The sequence below is a fragment of the Schistocerca serialis genome, chromosome 9 (assembly GCF_023864345.2).
Source record: "Schistocerca serialis cubense isolate TAMUIC-IGC-003099 chromosome 9, iqSchSeri2.2, whole genome shotgun sequence".
In the NCBI taxonomy this organism is placed as follows: Eukaryota; Metazoa; Arthropoda; class Insecta; order Orthoptera; family Acrididae; genus Schistocerca; species Schistocerca serialis.
Window position 1 is genome coordinate 367,851,315 of NC_064646.1, and position 16,339 is coordinate 367,867,653.

Sequence of the window (16,339 nt, forward strand, 5' to 3'; positions counted from 1 at the left end):
TCAGCGATGAGAGTCGCTTCTGCCTTGGTGCCAATGATGGTCGTATGCGTGTTTGGCGCCGTGCAGGTGAGCGCCACAATCAGGACTGCATACGACCGAGGCACACAGGGCCAACACCCGGCATCATGGTGTGGGGAGCGATCTCCTACACTGGCCGTACACCACTGGTGATCGTCGAGGGGACATTGAATAGTGCACGGTACATCCAAACCGTCATCGAACCCATCGTTCTACCATTCCTAGACCGGCTAGGGAACTTGCTGTTCCAACAGGACAATGCACGTCCGCACGTATCCCGTGCCACCCAACGTGCTCTAGAAGGTGTAAGTCAACTATCCTGGCCAGCAAGATCTCCGGATCTGTCCCCCATTGAGCATGTTTGGGACTGGATGAAGCGTCGTCTTACGCGGTCTGCACGTCCAGCACGAACGCTGGTCCAACTGAGGCGCCAGGTGGAAATGGCATGGCAAGCCGTTCCACAGGACTACATCCAGCATCTCTACGATCGTCTCCATGGGAGAATAGCAGCCTGCATTGCTGCGAAAGGTGGATATACACTGTACTAGTGCCGACATTGTGCATGCTCTGTTGCCTGTGTCTATGTGCCTGTGGTTCTGTCAGTGTGATCATGTGATGTATCTGACCCCAGGAATGTGTCAATAAAGTTTCCCCTTCCTGGGACAATGAATTCACGGTGTTCTTATTTCAATTTCCAGGAGTGTATGTCGAACACAAAACCTAAAATCCAAAACATCGACAGTCTATGAGGTTCTATTCATAAAATATGTATCCTTCATTGTTAGAAGTGTTAAAAAATGTAGCCTATGTCCAAGCCTTATGTTAAGAAGTGTAGTAGTAGTAATAGTAGCAGCAGTTTTACTCATTTGTAGAACTCTTTTATAAGGATATTGGACATGTCATGGTATTGAAATTTAAGAAAAATAAAAATTGAGTAATATGTGTATACAGATAACTAAATACTTACAGGTCTAATATGACAGGGATGGGAGCCTTGTCGTAGGAACCATCCTGGAATTTGCCTGAAATAATTTAGGGGAACCACAGAACAAAGTGTAGGATTTTTTTTTTTACATTTCTAATAGTGCTAAAAGACTTATTATGCATTCATAGTATTTATTAGATGATGTACACCACCATCATTTGTAGTATTTCTTCTTCTAAATTGAAATGAGTTTCTTACACTTCAGCAGATACATTTTCTATTAGTACAAGAATAAATTAATAAAGTTTACATAAACAATTTCTGTTTTATTTATTTTGCTTTACCATGATGTATTTCTTCAGGAAACTACAAATCACTTTGCAGATTTCTGGAATCATTTATATAATAATTGCAGGGATAAAACTGCACTGTATCTGAGGTCCTCACAACGTCTGCAAGTGGCTTGAAACCATAATGTAGCTAACAGGCCCTCCCCACAGATTACAACCTCTGTCATGACTGTACTGTTTTAAGTGAAGAATGGTCAGATGATGTTCAGCAGGTTCAGTAAATGTGTTTAGTCCATTCTTAGATAATTACGAAAATCGCTGGCTCCCCTCTTCTTAAGTAACAGACAGTTCATGAATTTCTTTCTTTGCAGCTGGTGGGGGTGGCCGAAGGTTCTATGCACTTCTGTCTGGAACCATGCTACAACTATGGTCGCAGGTTCGAGTTCTGCTTCGGGCATGGATGTGTGTGATGTCCTTAGGTTAATTAGATTTATGTAGTTCTAAGTTATAGGGGTCTGATGACCTCAGATGTTAAGTCCCATAGTGCTCAGAGCAATTTGAACCTTTCTTTACATTAGTCTGTTCTTTGCCTAGAGCTTTCTCTTCACTTTTTTGGCCTTCTTACCTCTAAAACACCCAAGGCAAATACCAGTTTTTGTTTCAGTGCAAAACCAAGCGGCATCTTTATTGAACATAACTTCAGTGAACTTACAATAAGTAGTTCACACCATGTGATATGGCTGCACTGTAATCATTGAGTGAAGTCGATTGGGACATATGTAGGCTACACATGAAATTCGTTGGTCAGTTGGTACATGTGTAGGGCCCTTTAATAGAGCAGCTCATAAAAGATTTGTTTAATAGCTGGCAGCAGTGTCAGTTATGTGTACAGAGATGAAGACACTATTAAGCAGGGCCTTGGAGTATGGCTGTTTGCTGCTTAAGCAGTGAGTAACAAGCAACCAGAACATACCCAGAAAGTGTTTTTTGCTACAAATGGGAGTTACCATATGAGCAAAACACTAAAATGACCTTATTAGTTTCTTTTTCTATTTTATTTACTTCCATATTATTGCATTAATTGTCTTGCAGAACATTAAAGTTACGTTTGTCCATTTGCTACAACTAAAATGAACCTTTCTTTTTTCCTGAAATAGTCAAATTTTTTTAAATTAATTGCTCCATTCCACGCTTAGCCACGTTTCAACTGTTTGCTCAATTTCAAGCACACATTTTCATCTCTTCATGTATGTAGTATTATCAGGTCATGTATTACACCATAATAAAGAACCAAACATAAGAGATACTCCAAGAAATTTGGCATACCGAATACCACACCAAAATGTTTAATACCAGGTTTTCTATTTAATAAGAAACTTTATTTCATAAGAAATAGTGTACCAACATACATTTTGTATTGTTTTATGGATGAATACATATATCTCTGGGATGGATCTAGAGAGTTGAGGGTAATCTCAAAAGTAATGTCTCCCTTTTTTTATAATTACATGGACCTGTTTATTTCTACAATGGTTTACATCAGTTTACAGCTTGAACATTTAGCTATTTTCGACATAATCATCATATCTGTCAATGCATTTTCGTAGTCACTGAGACAGTTTTTGTATACCTATGTCATACCACCTCGCCGCCATGCTGTTCAGAAAGTTATGAACCTCTTCTTTCACCTCGTCGGCAGTGCTGAATAGCTTTCTGGCCAAACGTTCTTTTAACCTAGGGAACAGGTGATAGTCACTAGGTGCTAAGTCAGGACTAAAAGGTGGGTGGGTGATTATGTTCCACTGAAACTGTTGCAGGAGAGCAACAGTTTGCCGAACGATGTGTAGGCGTGCTTTATCAGGGAGAGTGTGTACACCCTTGCTCAACATTCCTCTTCTCCAGTTCTGAATTGTCCGTTTGAGTTTTTTCAGAGTCCCACAGTACCTCGTAGTGTTAATTGTGGTCCCAGTGGGCATAAAGTCGGCCAACAATACCCCTTTCCGATCCCAAAAAACGGTTGTCATGAGTTTACTGGCAGACTGTGCTTGTTTGAATTTCCTCGGCTTTGGCGAAGAAAGATGCAGCCACTGGCGTGATTGTTGCTTGGTCTCAGGTGTAAAGTGGTATGCCCTAGTTTCGTCACCTGTGACAATTGAGTCCTGAAAGTTGTCCTGTTCAGCTGCAAGGTGGTGAAGAAATGCGCGGGAAGCAGCTCGTTGCCGCATGTGGTCCTCAGTCAGCATGCGTGGCACCCACTTGCGCACACCTTCTGGTAGTTCAATGTTTCCATTAAAATTCTGTGAGCGGTGCTTTGGGAAACCTCAGGAACTAACTTGCAGTGATCATCCAGGGTGATCCGCCGATCTTCACGCATGCTTTGCTCACCCTTCAACACTGTCTTCTCAGAAACTGACAGTCTCCCACTCCTTTGTTCGTCGTGAATTTCGGTCCAACTAGCTGCAACCTCTCTACGCCACATTTTTGATATCCATGCACGACTCACCATACACTTCCGTCAATTGGCGATGGATTTCAATCGGCGCAGTGCCCTTTGCTTTCAAAAACCGAATAACTGCGCGCAATTCGCACTTGGCGATAACATCCAATGGGAGCTCCATTCTCAGTGGCTGACAAGCAAAGACTGAGCGTCTCAGCGCGGGGTGCACATGTTTACACACAGTGTGTGAAACACTCTGCATAACAGTGTGACCAACTGCCACACAAACAGAGTTCTGTACTTATAAAAAAAATAGGGGGCCTTACTTTTGGGATTACCCTTATATGAATGTGTACTTAAAGCTGAATATGTTTTTAGTCTGATTTACGAAATTCTGATGCTCTTGGTGTATTCTCATATGTCTTGTTCCTTTTATGCTTTGTACATATTCTCACACGTCTTGTTCCTTTTATGACATAATGTGAGATATGCCGATGCTCTACATATACAAATGTTCACTTGGAGGTGATAGCAGACAAATTTCGTCAGTAGTATGGAATAAAATATTTTATTGCAAATGTATTGTGAGCTTTAGCGGAATAAATGGTTTCTCATGCACAGATTCCTTCTACAAAACACAATGTTTTTTATCATGAGACACATTTCAGCACCTGTATGGTACCTTCTCTAGGCTTGACATTATTTGTTAACTTGTTTTGTTTATGTCTTAAATGTCACTCTTTGGTAAATTGAAGACTGGCAGCATAGCACCTTTTTATCATTGCAATACATTTTCTTTATATTATGTATGATATATTCTTTTTTATACACTTATACAAACTTTTATCTTGATTTAGCCAATATATATTAACAAAAGAACGTAAAAGCTTTAGAGCATACATTTAAAGATTTATTTCGGTAATGTTGCTGCTCTGCATAACATTGTATTGGAATGCCAAAAGTTTACTGAAGCAGCAGATTAATATTTCAACTTGAAACAAACTAAGAACAAATATTAAGAGTGATTTAGTGCATGACACAACATAAAACAAGGAACTGACACTGTAATACATCTGTTTAACACATGTCTGGATTAACACATATGCTTTTTCTCTCCATCCAGCTCAGACATTCTTCTCGCTCAGAAAAGAGCAATTAATGGCACAAAACCAACAGATATATATGGAAGCTCTCTTTCTCAGTATTCATCTATTTGAAATCTTGGCGGTGTCTACATATTGAGATCATCTTAGTCTTTTGGAGGTAGAAGCAAAAAACTGCCCATGCTCCAAGTTAAGGGCATAAAATTAATCACTATGTTCATACAGCAGAAACCCTGAAACCTTGCCTTTAAAAAATATCTCTTTCAATAGAAATAAAAACAGGCAAAACTTCTATGAGAACAGTGTTCTTGTTCTAAGTACTTTCTGGAGGTACTTTATGACTATTATTCCAACATGCAAGCGTAGGATTCATGATGTACAAGTTGAAAAAAGTACCTTGATTCAATGGACCAATGGCCTTAGCAGTCTGGTCCCTTCAATCCCACAAACCAACCAAGCAACCAAGTACCTTGATTCAAAACTACAAATAGAGACAAACTGAGTGTGACCAATGTCACACTTCCTAGTAGAGGTATTACTTTAAGTTACACAAAAATGTCATTGTAGTAGATCGGAGTACCAAAGCATGGAGCTTTCTTAGTATGCAAAACTGCAGAGGTTGTATGTAAATGTGCATGTAAATGAAACAGGGCATTTTTATATTGGAACAATGGAATCCAAATGGCCTAAAAATAAATTGGAATGAGAATTGACAACAAGTGCCACAGTTGACCAAGCAACGAAATTACAAGTAGAATTGCGACAAGAAGCCTTTGAACAGGACAAACAACAAACAGAGGGTTCATACATCACAACTGCTCCTGCACAGCAGTGCCTGTTTTCTGCCGCTTGAGAATATCTCTCTGGCAGCTACTATAATGAACCTTATATCTTCAGTGATAGATTCATTGCAGTTTTAGAAGCTGCTGCTGTCCTTTCCCTCCTTGAAGTGATAATCTGCCAGCTTAACGAAAAAGATCTAACAATATTGTATGTGGATAGTAAATTAGTATTATGATATGTTATCGTGGCTTGGTACCACAGGAAACCAAAATATAAAGAGCACAAGGCTCATTTTAAGGCCATCCTAAACCATCAAAGTTGTTTGTCAAATTAAAAAAAAAATTTTCTTTGTGTGTTCATCAAACTAGCACTTGTTGGGTATCAATGAAGTTTGTCAGTTTAACCTCATTTTCTGGAGCAGATGCTGTTGATGTTGTGAAGTATTTTCACACTAGTAGATATGACTTGCAAAGCAGATGAAGCATTTCTTACATTGACATTGGTCGCTGAAATAGATATACCTATGAAAATCTGCTAAAGGAAATTTTATGCTCAGAATGGAAATCTTACACTCAGAACATGATGATTACAACAACTTTCTGCAAATGGACAATCAAATTTTAATAATTTGGTTACTCTGACAACTCTTGGAAACAAAAACACAGATGTCAAAAAGCTTACTATTCATCTTGTTCCTCTAATGACACTTCATTAAAACACCACAATGTGGGACCAAATAAATCATATGTGGAAGAACTGAAGAGCTTCAATTTTTTTATCTTATTGCATGCCTCCTTAAGTCGTGTACAGAATGTTGATTTTATCTTTAACTTTCCTTCTGGGTAATGTATATCTGAGAAAGACGCAAAATATCCACCATTTTGGTAGTTGCCAATGCTGTTTTGCTCTGGATCGTAATTTCCAGAGCTGTGGAAAGTTTTTTACTAAACATCAACACAAACAACGACCGACTTCTTTTCAAATCTGCTGTCAATCAAAATATCTCTCAAACACATAGAACATGCTCTTTGTTTGTCAAACAAGTTTAACGATGCACTACACTGCCAATTACTTAATAAACCTAGTAAAGTTTGACAAAATGTTTGATTTTCATATGGGGGGACTTTACAACATGGAAGCAGAGAATAACAATAGCACTCTTAGTGCTCTGGCAATCAACTTGGAACACGAGAAAATATGACCCAAAACCTCTTATTTTTAATTAGAAATATGCAAGTTGTACGATCATTTCATTTATAGTTTATGCATGGGTGTAGTAGTCTCATAGTAAATTGTGCACCTGGAAGCTGAAATATTTTTGTAACGTTCCAGAGTTATACATTCGAGAAATCTCAATCAAAGACAAAGATTAACTTCTCATAGCTGAAGTTCACAGTCATGTAAAATTTTATAAGTGACAGTGTGGTTGTCTTTTGAGTATGTAAAATTTTGTAAATAACATTTGGGTGCCTCCTGACTGTAGAATTATTTATTTATAAAACCCAATATTGCAATTCCAACAATGTGGACAGTACCATGTGAAAATAATTGCCACTTAGCGCATGTCAAAACCTCTGAATCATCTGACACGATATGGCACACAACCTGGTTTCATGAAACTGTGTTCTTGATTGCAATTTCTTGTGGGTATGTTACTTTTTGAATGACATTGTGAACACGTAGCTCGTATTCTGATTGATTTTGGCCCAAATATGTAGCATTGTCTGAAGTAAATGTTTTTGTTTCATGTGCAGCAGAAGATGCTTTTTTTGTATAGTGTTCTGTGGACATTTGTTCCTGGTTAAAAATTTGTGTGTGAAATGTTCTATTCAAATGTGTCGTAAGGATATTGTGTATTTCTACTTTATTTTAGTTCACATCTGGTTTTTGCAATTTATCACATTTAATGGAGAACTCTAGGGGGAGATATCCAGTGACCTAGTTGGCCAAGCATGAAGACAAGCAGTAGAAATTCTCGCTGCATGTGGGCAGACAGTCTCTTCTTGAAATGTAAGCCAAGGATGGCTTGCTATGAAGGGCAACAAAACGGAGCTTACAATATAGTCGACTTTCAGCTGTACTGTAAGGGTGCTGTGGATGACAACCAATGGAATCCTGCTATGAAATGAAATGGCACCCCAGACCATCGCTCTTGGATGTCAGGCCATATGGCGGGTGACAGTCAGGCTGTTATACCACCGCTACCACCGCTGTCCAGTGCATCGCCAGACACGTCTTCAGCCCAGAATCTATTTGATTGACGTAGAACTGTCTTCAGAGAGGAGTTCTGATTCGAAATGAGCCATGATGACCAGTGAAGACGTACTGGGAGACACCCTGGACAGAGATGGGTTACCAATAATAGCGCCCGACATATGGTCCAACAACCTGAAGTGATTGTCTGGGGTGCCATTTAATTTCATAGTGGGATATCTTTGATAGTCTTTGTGGGACCCTTACAACACAGCAATGCGTGGACGATATTCTACACCCCATTTGGCTTACATTTCCTCAGGATAATGCCTGTCTGCACATGACGAGAGTTTCTACAGCTTGTCTTCATGCTTACCAAACCGTACCCTGGCCATCAAGGTCATCAGATCTCTGAGCAATTGGGAACGTTTGGAGCAGTATGGGTAGCGCCCTCCAACCACCTTGGGTTTTTGATGATCTAATGCATCAGATGGACAGAATTTAGCACAATATCCTTTAGGAAGACGTCCAACAACTTCTCAATCAATGTCAAGCAGAATAGCTGCTTGTATAAGGACCAGAGGTCGGCCAATGCATCATTGACTTACTCGAGTTGTGAAGCTCTTTCTCCTGAATAAATCATCAATTTTTTGTGAAATTGCAAACATCTGTGTGTCTGTATATGTACGTCATGTCTACCGATTTGTGTCCTGTACAGATAATTCGTTCATGGTGCATAGCTTTTTTTTGTCTTAGAGTGTATTAATGCACATATTCATTGCAGTGACGTTGTAAACATAATGGGGCACATGTTTCATAAAAATCTGCACTTATTTGCTGATATGGTTAAGTTACTATAATATGCAAGTCCTTTTCACTGAGAATATGTAAATTTTGTCTTCATGAGCATATTGTAGTATTTATAACATAGTTATCAATTTTTTCTTTAAATTACATTCACAAGGAAATTTAAATTTCTTTCATTTTGTGTGGTGTAAGGCACTGAGCACTTTTTAATTTTTTGTTATCTTCTGTATTACTCGTTCATACATTACGAAGATAGTTTAGATATTCATCCCAATCTTAAACTTTAGACAATGACTAATGACAATATATGCAAGCAAAGTAGTCTTCCCAGACACACAAAACATAACATACTGCCCTTAGATTCTGAAGGTCATAAAATGCTGTACAGATTATTTTTCCAGTTAATTTAGAATCTTCATCCCATTTTAGTCGACAGTCACCATGTTTGGAATCCTGAAGTCCCGCTTTTCCAGTTTCAAAACCCATAGAAAGCAACTACCAGATGAGAATATTAACAAAACTTTACATTTTAGTGACATAAAGAAGCATTTGCTAATACTGTTAACCCAACATAATCACATGGGGTGTTTGTGAAAGAATAACCCTTTAGTCAACTATTTTGAGCAAAGACGCTGAACCATTATCTTCAGAGAAACTAAATGAGGAGTAAATTTTGCATTATGACGTCTCAGAGCAAAGAAAAATGAGACTGACATTTATCTTTCTCCATGTAGAGACTGAAACTGAGCTGTCGTAACATAAAGGCTGATAATGTCAATTTACCATTGACAAACAATACTGTTAAGTTCTCTTTGTAAAGTAGGCAGGCTTTCGCTTTCAGAGAAACAAATGACAGCAATAACTTCGAAAATTGCAGCGAATATGCCAACTGAAGATATAACAAGCTGCTCCACTAATTTACCCTCTAGAATGGTTACTCCACTTTAGTGTTTTGAATGATCATGAAAGTTGACACATGGCTTCTTTGATACACTGTGTACACTCTATAATGATGTCATATGTGACTTTATCATGGTGCAAACAACGTCTTATAGCTTCTCTCCACTTGTAGGAGGTATTAATATGGGAATGCAAAGAAACCTGGCAGTCTGTATGCGATTCACTGAGCTGCCCTACACAGCTATACCTGTCTATGGATGCGCTCAGAAAACGCTGGTTAGCTCGCTGGTTGAGGTGCAGAAGTTCCTTTTGAGAGAATGGTGCACATGCTTAGTCTGCTCTGCAGATTTTTCACAGGATCTGAAGGAAACTATCTGGCATAAAAGTTTGTTTTTTTCTCATCTTGTAGCATTATATGTCAGCTCCAAGGCGAAATGTCTATTTTTTCGTTCATGGTCATATTTATAGTGCTGTTTTGCATTTGAATAACACACTCCACAAAATAGTTTGTAATAAGAAATAGGACTCAGTATATTTTTGAATTTAGTGCATATTACACCATACATTGTCATGTATGAAATTTAGATAACATCCTTAATTTTTCTTTTAACATGGGAAGAAATGTCCATACACCTCTAATCTTGGGAAAATGGACTGCTCTCATCTACCAAATGATAAAAGGAGAATGAAATATTCATAACATTCATTGTAACTCCTAAAATCTTCAAGATATCGAAGTAAGTTTTTGGTAAATGGTAGCATGTAAAGAACAGAGTATTTTGACACATGGTTAAGTGAAAAATTTTCATATCTAGTGTAATATATGAGTATCAACAGACCTTTACAATGGAATAACGTTTTTATAAGAATCATTCACAGGTGGTGAAATGTTCATTAATGTGGCTTTGCAACAACATAAGTAGCAAAATTACACATATATATTTATACTGAGAATGTACTATTTTATAAACTATTAATCTAATTGTTCTCTGCTATATACTTAATAAACCGGTATTTTAGGAATCTTTTTAACTGCAACTGCACTAGCACATCACTGGGGTGATATTATATAAACTTCGCTGTGTTCTGGCAAAAGAAACAAGTTTTAAGATGACAGCAAGAAAAATGTAAGTGCTTGGTAAAAATTTGTCACTGATGACACTTCTCCGGGAAAAAAAGTGGTAAGCAGTCTTCGAGGCTTAAATCTCTCCTTTTATTCCAGTTTCAGCAGAATCCTGTAACCCAGTGTGTTTTTAATAGTGAACAGTTGGTACTGAAACTAACCAATGAATTTGCTTTCTACACTTCAATGTTCTTTGAAATATGAAAAATTACAACAAATACCACAGTTTGTCAGTGGATACTAAGGTTAAAAAACATGATGAATATTACTTTCTAATCCACTTGAAATTATCCATAAAGGTGAAAATACATTATAAATATATATGATCTATCTGTAAACCATCAACAGATACTGAAGTTGAAAAAGTTGATCATTTCACTGGGAATAGAGGTAGAAACAAAAAATATTATTGTATTTGCTGTGAATTGTTTTCATGTTTCTTGGATCATTGAAGTGCAATAAGAAAATTCGTTGGTAATATCTATTCCAGTAGTTCACTCTTAAAAATATGATATGTTATGGGATTCCACCAAAATTGCAACACAATTGTCGACTTACTTTTATTTGAATCGTCAACCATTTTTTCTTTGAAGAAACATCACTATTTGTGAGTAAAGAGTACATTTATCTTGTTGGCAAGTTTAATTTTACTTCGTATGAAGAAACATGGTACAACCTCCACAAAGCCATCCAACTCATGTACTTTCATAGCTTATGGAAGACCTATTGTGTCGGTTTCCAATAACATAAATGAAGAACTTACATGTTTATTTTCATATTAGCAAATTCACTTCTCATAGCTACCAACAACTCTTAAAACATTACAGTACTGAATTGAAAGAAGAAAAGCTGTAGCTATTACTATACTGCCATAAATAACAAAGTTTCATATTTAACTAACTATATGGCAAAATACTCACCTCTTTGCATGCTGTTATTTGACCAAACCTCATTTAGATATTTTAAACCATTTACGAAATACGATACATGTTTGTGAATAGTTCTCTTTCATTGTATTGCACCACACAAGTAAAGAACTGAGTGCGCTACATAAAACCCATTTTCTCGAGATCAGAGATGCTTCTAGACACCCTCCCAGCTTTAATGAAAATGTCAGTATGTTAGCTAAATTTCATGATGTAATATGCACTAAACGCAAAATCACAGCTACCCCTATTTTTCATTCCAAACACAACGAATTTCGCACATTGTGTTATTATGTGCGAGATATCACAATAACTATGATCGCTGATGAAATGATATACACCTCACCATGAATCTTATGTATAAAACCATAAGTAACGGAAAAATCACCCAATAATTTCTGTAATACCGTTTGAGAGAGGTTGGAGGGTGAATGATTCGCATTTGTCAGCATAGTGTGTCGTCCATTGGCAGCAGCGAAGCTGATAAACAATGTATCATATATTGTGCCTCACCATAAGGCACACGTCTGCAACAATCGATGCCACCATCCAGCTGCCATTGTGCATTGCTCTATTGGATACCAAGGTGACATTACCCACGCAAGTGCAAGCCACGTCGAGCTGGCCTCCACACGCAAGCAACTCGCTTTCTTTGTTTGTGCACCCTTATATGACAATTCCCCAGGAACAAAACAGGTTTATCACGACTGCCATCTGGCAGCAAAACGTGTGAAACTAAAAGAATTAGTAAACACATTATCCATGTGTGAAAATAGACTATTGTGAATCTGCACATGCACACTAGAAGACAATAAAGCGTGCATGATCGGAAGGGGGTACTCCAAGAGTACTTTCTTCAGGTTATTGTTATGATTTATTGTTATTACTGACGTCTGTGGCCAGCAGGTAACTTCACGTTTTCATGTGGATGCTTTTGGGCATTTTTCAGTGAATAAATTTTCGAAATTCAGTAATTTAACAAAAGCAATATTTTTTACTGACAGAAATTCTTTTATCTAAATTGTTTGTGAAAAGCGCATTTAAGTTCTAAAATAGCCATACAGCGGGGAAAAATGTCTGCCATATGATCCTTACAAACCACTGCATGATAATAAAATAGGTCAGCAAACGTTTATTTCTGAGAAAAGATGCATATAGTTTTATGTGTATAATTTTCAATCTTTGTAGGTAGCACCTTAATTGACGTAAGTTCACTTTTGATTTGATTGCAGCTTATGCTCCACTTGAGTATGACAGGAAGGAGGAACTGAAGGTAGTCACTGAGAGAGTCCAACCATAAATGGTATAAAATGAAAGGTTTAATTCTTACTTCCAACTAGGTGGTTGCCTCATACATTACTGCATCACTTTGGGGAATTTCATACTCTATCATCTTGTCAAAATACGCATCTCTTCCCATGATGTTCCAAAATTTCTGCGGATATTCTGGACTCAATTTCTTCATCGATTAAAAAAAATAAGCCCATGCCTTCACCTGTTGATTCAGATAGGGTCGTACCGAACAGCGTCTGGCTTTTCGTCATTGTAATTTGTTCTGCCCTAATCCTGCAGTTATATATGCTGCTGCTGATGATGATGACGATGATGTCTAGTTTGTGGGGAGCTCAAAGATGTGTTATCAGCGTCCATACAAATTTCCACTCTTTTCATGGTCCAGTCTCCCCATACTATCGAATGATGATGAAATGATGAGGACAGCACAAACACCCAGTCCCCAGGTGGAGAAAACCTCCGACCTGGGCTGGAATCAAATACAGGACACATGATCCAGAGGCAGCAACCCTAACCACTAGACCATGAGCTGCAGATGGTTACAGACACTACAATTGCAAAGGCTCCATAAACAATTGCATCCTAAATGTACAAAATGCTGTACAAACGCATATTTGGATAAAAATATGCTTGTGTAGATATAATATAAAACGAACGGTTGAGCCTGGAACAATTCAGTGCACTAATAAAGTAATTCCCTCATAGCTGCAAAAGAGAACAACGATCACTTAATAACTACAAAACTTTAAGTCTTGGAAATGTTCTGTTAGAATGATCGATTTTGCAACAAATTAGACACTCCTCTTTGAGTTACGAACGTTATTGCCTTTTAGTGGGCATGCACAGATTTGCTCTATGAATATCACACGCCGGCTGTGGTGGCTGAGTGGTTCTAGGCACTTCAGTCTGGAACTGTGCGACTGCTGCAGGTTCGAGTCCTGCCTCGGAAATGGATGTGTGTGATGTCCTTAGGTTAGTTAGCTTTAAGTAGATCTAAGTTCTAGGGGGACTGATGACCTCAGATGTTAAGTCTCATAGTGCTCAGAGCCATTTGAACCATTTGATGAATATCACACATGTATCGTGTATCAGGCGATCTGAACCAGTCTGCAGTTCCAAACGTGTACGCCAAGAACGCTGTTGCAAAGGTGTATATCTTTGTTACATTGTGTAAGGAAGTGGCATTAAAATTACAAAGCCAAGCGCTCATACCATTCATTCAAGATTTTGTTGTTTGTAGCTATTGCTATCTCAGTAATAATATCACTCATCTTAATATCTCCTGAGCGGTTTTACAGTCAGGTTTCGCTAACTGACATTTAATTATAACAAACAGTACCAAGAATGATGTGTTTGTGACAAATGTTCATGCACCTTACGTGGGATATTTTCATAACACAGCTTAAAACATGAACACAATCAAAGACAACTAATCCAATGTAGCGTCTCCAGACTTCTTCATTTGCGGACTGCTATCAAGTTTCGTAGCTGCATATATTTGCACGTCATTTTGACGATAGTTCTTGGCAAGCTGGGAGGGACATGAACATCTTTCTTTGCTTTAAAGAACCTGGGAGACGCCATATTGAATTTTGTCGTTTTTAGTTAAATCACATTGAGGATCTCTGTAAAACGCATTCGGATTGATATAATTCGTTGTAATGAAATGATGAAAAACGTCATATTAATGCTTAAAGAATTTTTAGTATCTCATTGTGTGAATGTATTTCATTTCAAGGCAACATCAAACTGAAGATTTATTAAATACACTTCGTTCTTCGTATGATTTGTTATAATTAAATGGCATATTGGCAGTTAAGCCTTCAGGAAATCACAAGATACAAGACAGGGTCACAACTTGTATCAACTCATTGTAGTGTTATTGGTAGAAACAAGGGGTTATGAAGTGTAAGTTTACATCTATGCATGAAGGGCCCAACACAAAAGCGATGGCTCACTGTTGATATCACCAACATTATCAGCCACTTTGATCCCACCACATACGAGCGACTTCTCAGGCAATTACGACTAGTATTACGAATGCCATTGTTGGAAAATGTTATGCTGCTATGGGAAATGAGCTGCTATGTTTAGCAACATTGGCAGTTTATCTTCATGAACTCTAGGAATTGTAATTTCTTCTCTAGATCTTTTCAGTCTGTTAATGCAGTTACCTTTCCATGTGTTGGCTTCCATTTCATTTTTCATCCTTTAATATTATAATTTAACTGCAAATATTTACATAAACTGTTTTAAAATCTTAACGTGTCTATAAAAAGTTGTCAGTCACAACACTATTGTTTAACCATTACTTTTGTTATGTATTGTATGGTGGCGAGTTAAATCATATGAAATGACAATTGGTGTGAGTGTAGCTGTATAAGAGATCTGCCCTCATCATTTAAATTGAAATGGTATTATGGTAAAGAAGACACTGTCTTCAGGAACATTGTAGCTGGGATAAAAACTGGCTAGAAACTGAATGTGTGATATGAACTCAGTGTAAGAGAGATGGCAGTGTGTACAGTTCCCATATGAAACACAGTAAAGGTATACCAAGATTTCGAGCCTTAGATGGCACTGAACGCCATGATTATGTCCAAGGAGTTGTTCAGGATCAAATACATGACGCAAGATTTGGGACTAATACTCACAGGTGTTCAACTCAGAGACCCATACAGATTCAAGACGTGTAAAGAAATCTTCATTGCACGAGAAGGCATGTACACGGGACAGTTTCTGTGCTGTGTTAGGAAAGCCAACTTGCAAATTGGAAGTGTGATGCTGCTCTGTAAAATGATGAAGGGACAATTTTTTGCAATCTGGGGGAGCAAACAGGGGTTTGTGGTTACCCTGCTTATGCTTCATGCAATTATGTAACTGTTTTGCACATAACCCAGACACTGAGAAAACTCATGGGAAGTTACCATCCATTGCATAGAAAGTTATACCTTCAAACAGCTGAACCATGGTTGATACTGTAGCTGGAGGTGGAAGATTTGTAAGCCAATTCTTAAAGATGGACGTACATGCCATAAATATGAGGCTACGTGTAAAGGAAGAGGGGTATCTATGAATCCAGTTGAAAATCCTGATGGTGATGGTGCATAACTGTACACTGAAAAAGCTTCGACTGTTAAAAGTAGAACTAGTGCTGGTAGAAAGATTGGTCCTATTGCTGCCAGAAGAACTGAAAGGATTAGTAATGAAACCAAACACAAAGAAGAGATACAAGTAAAAGTTGACTGCAACCTGCAAGGCCAAACTTCTTTTATTCGATTTGACGCCTCTAAAAGACTCTGGGACTTCTTGTTAATTTAATGAAAGTATGTCCTGTCATATTCGACATTATGTATGTGTAAGAGTGCTCTCCGTCAGGAGTGTATTTGTTGGGTTTTGTGAACATACCAGGGAATATGGACCAATGACTCGCAAGAACGGTTATCTGAACCACATCCACATTAACTGAAAAAATTGCAGAGATCATATGATAACAAATGCTATAAATGAAGTGCTGATAAAAGTATTTTCATATGTTCAA

At 37.9% G+C, this 16,339-nt stretch overlaps 1 pseudogene; it reads left to right on the plus strand.

Annotated features, from left to right (window-relative positions):
- Nucleotides 1-11,245: 11,245 nt before the first annotated feature.
- Nucleotides 11,246-16,339, plus strand: part of LOC126419618 (60S ribosomal protein L8-like) — a 45,883-nt pseudogene continuing 40,789 nt past the window's right edge.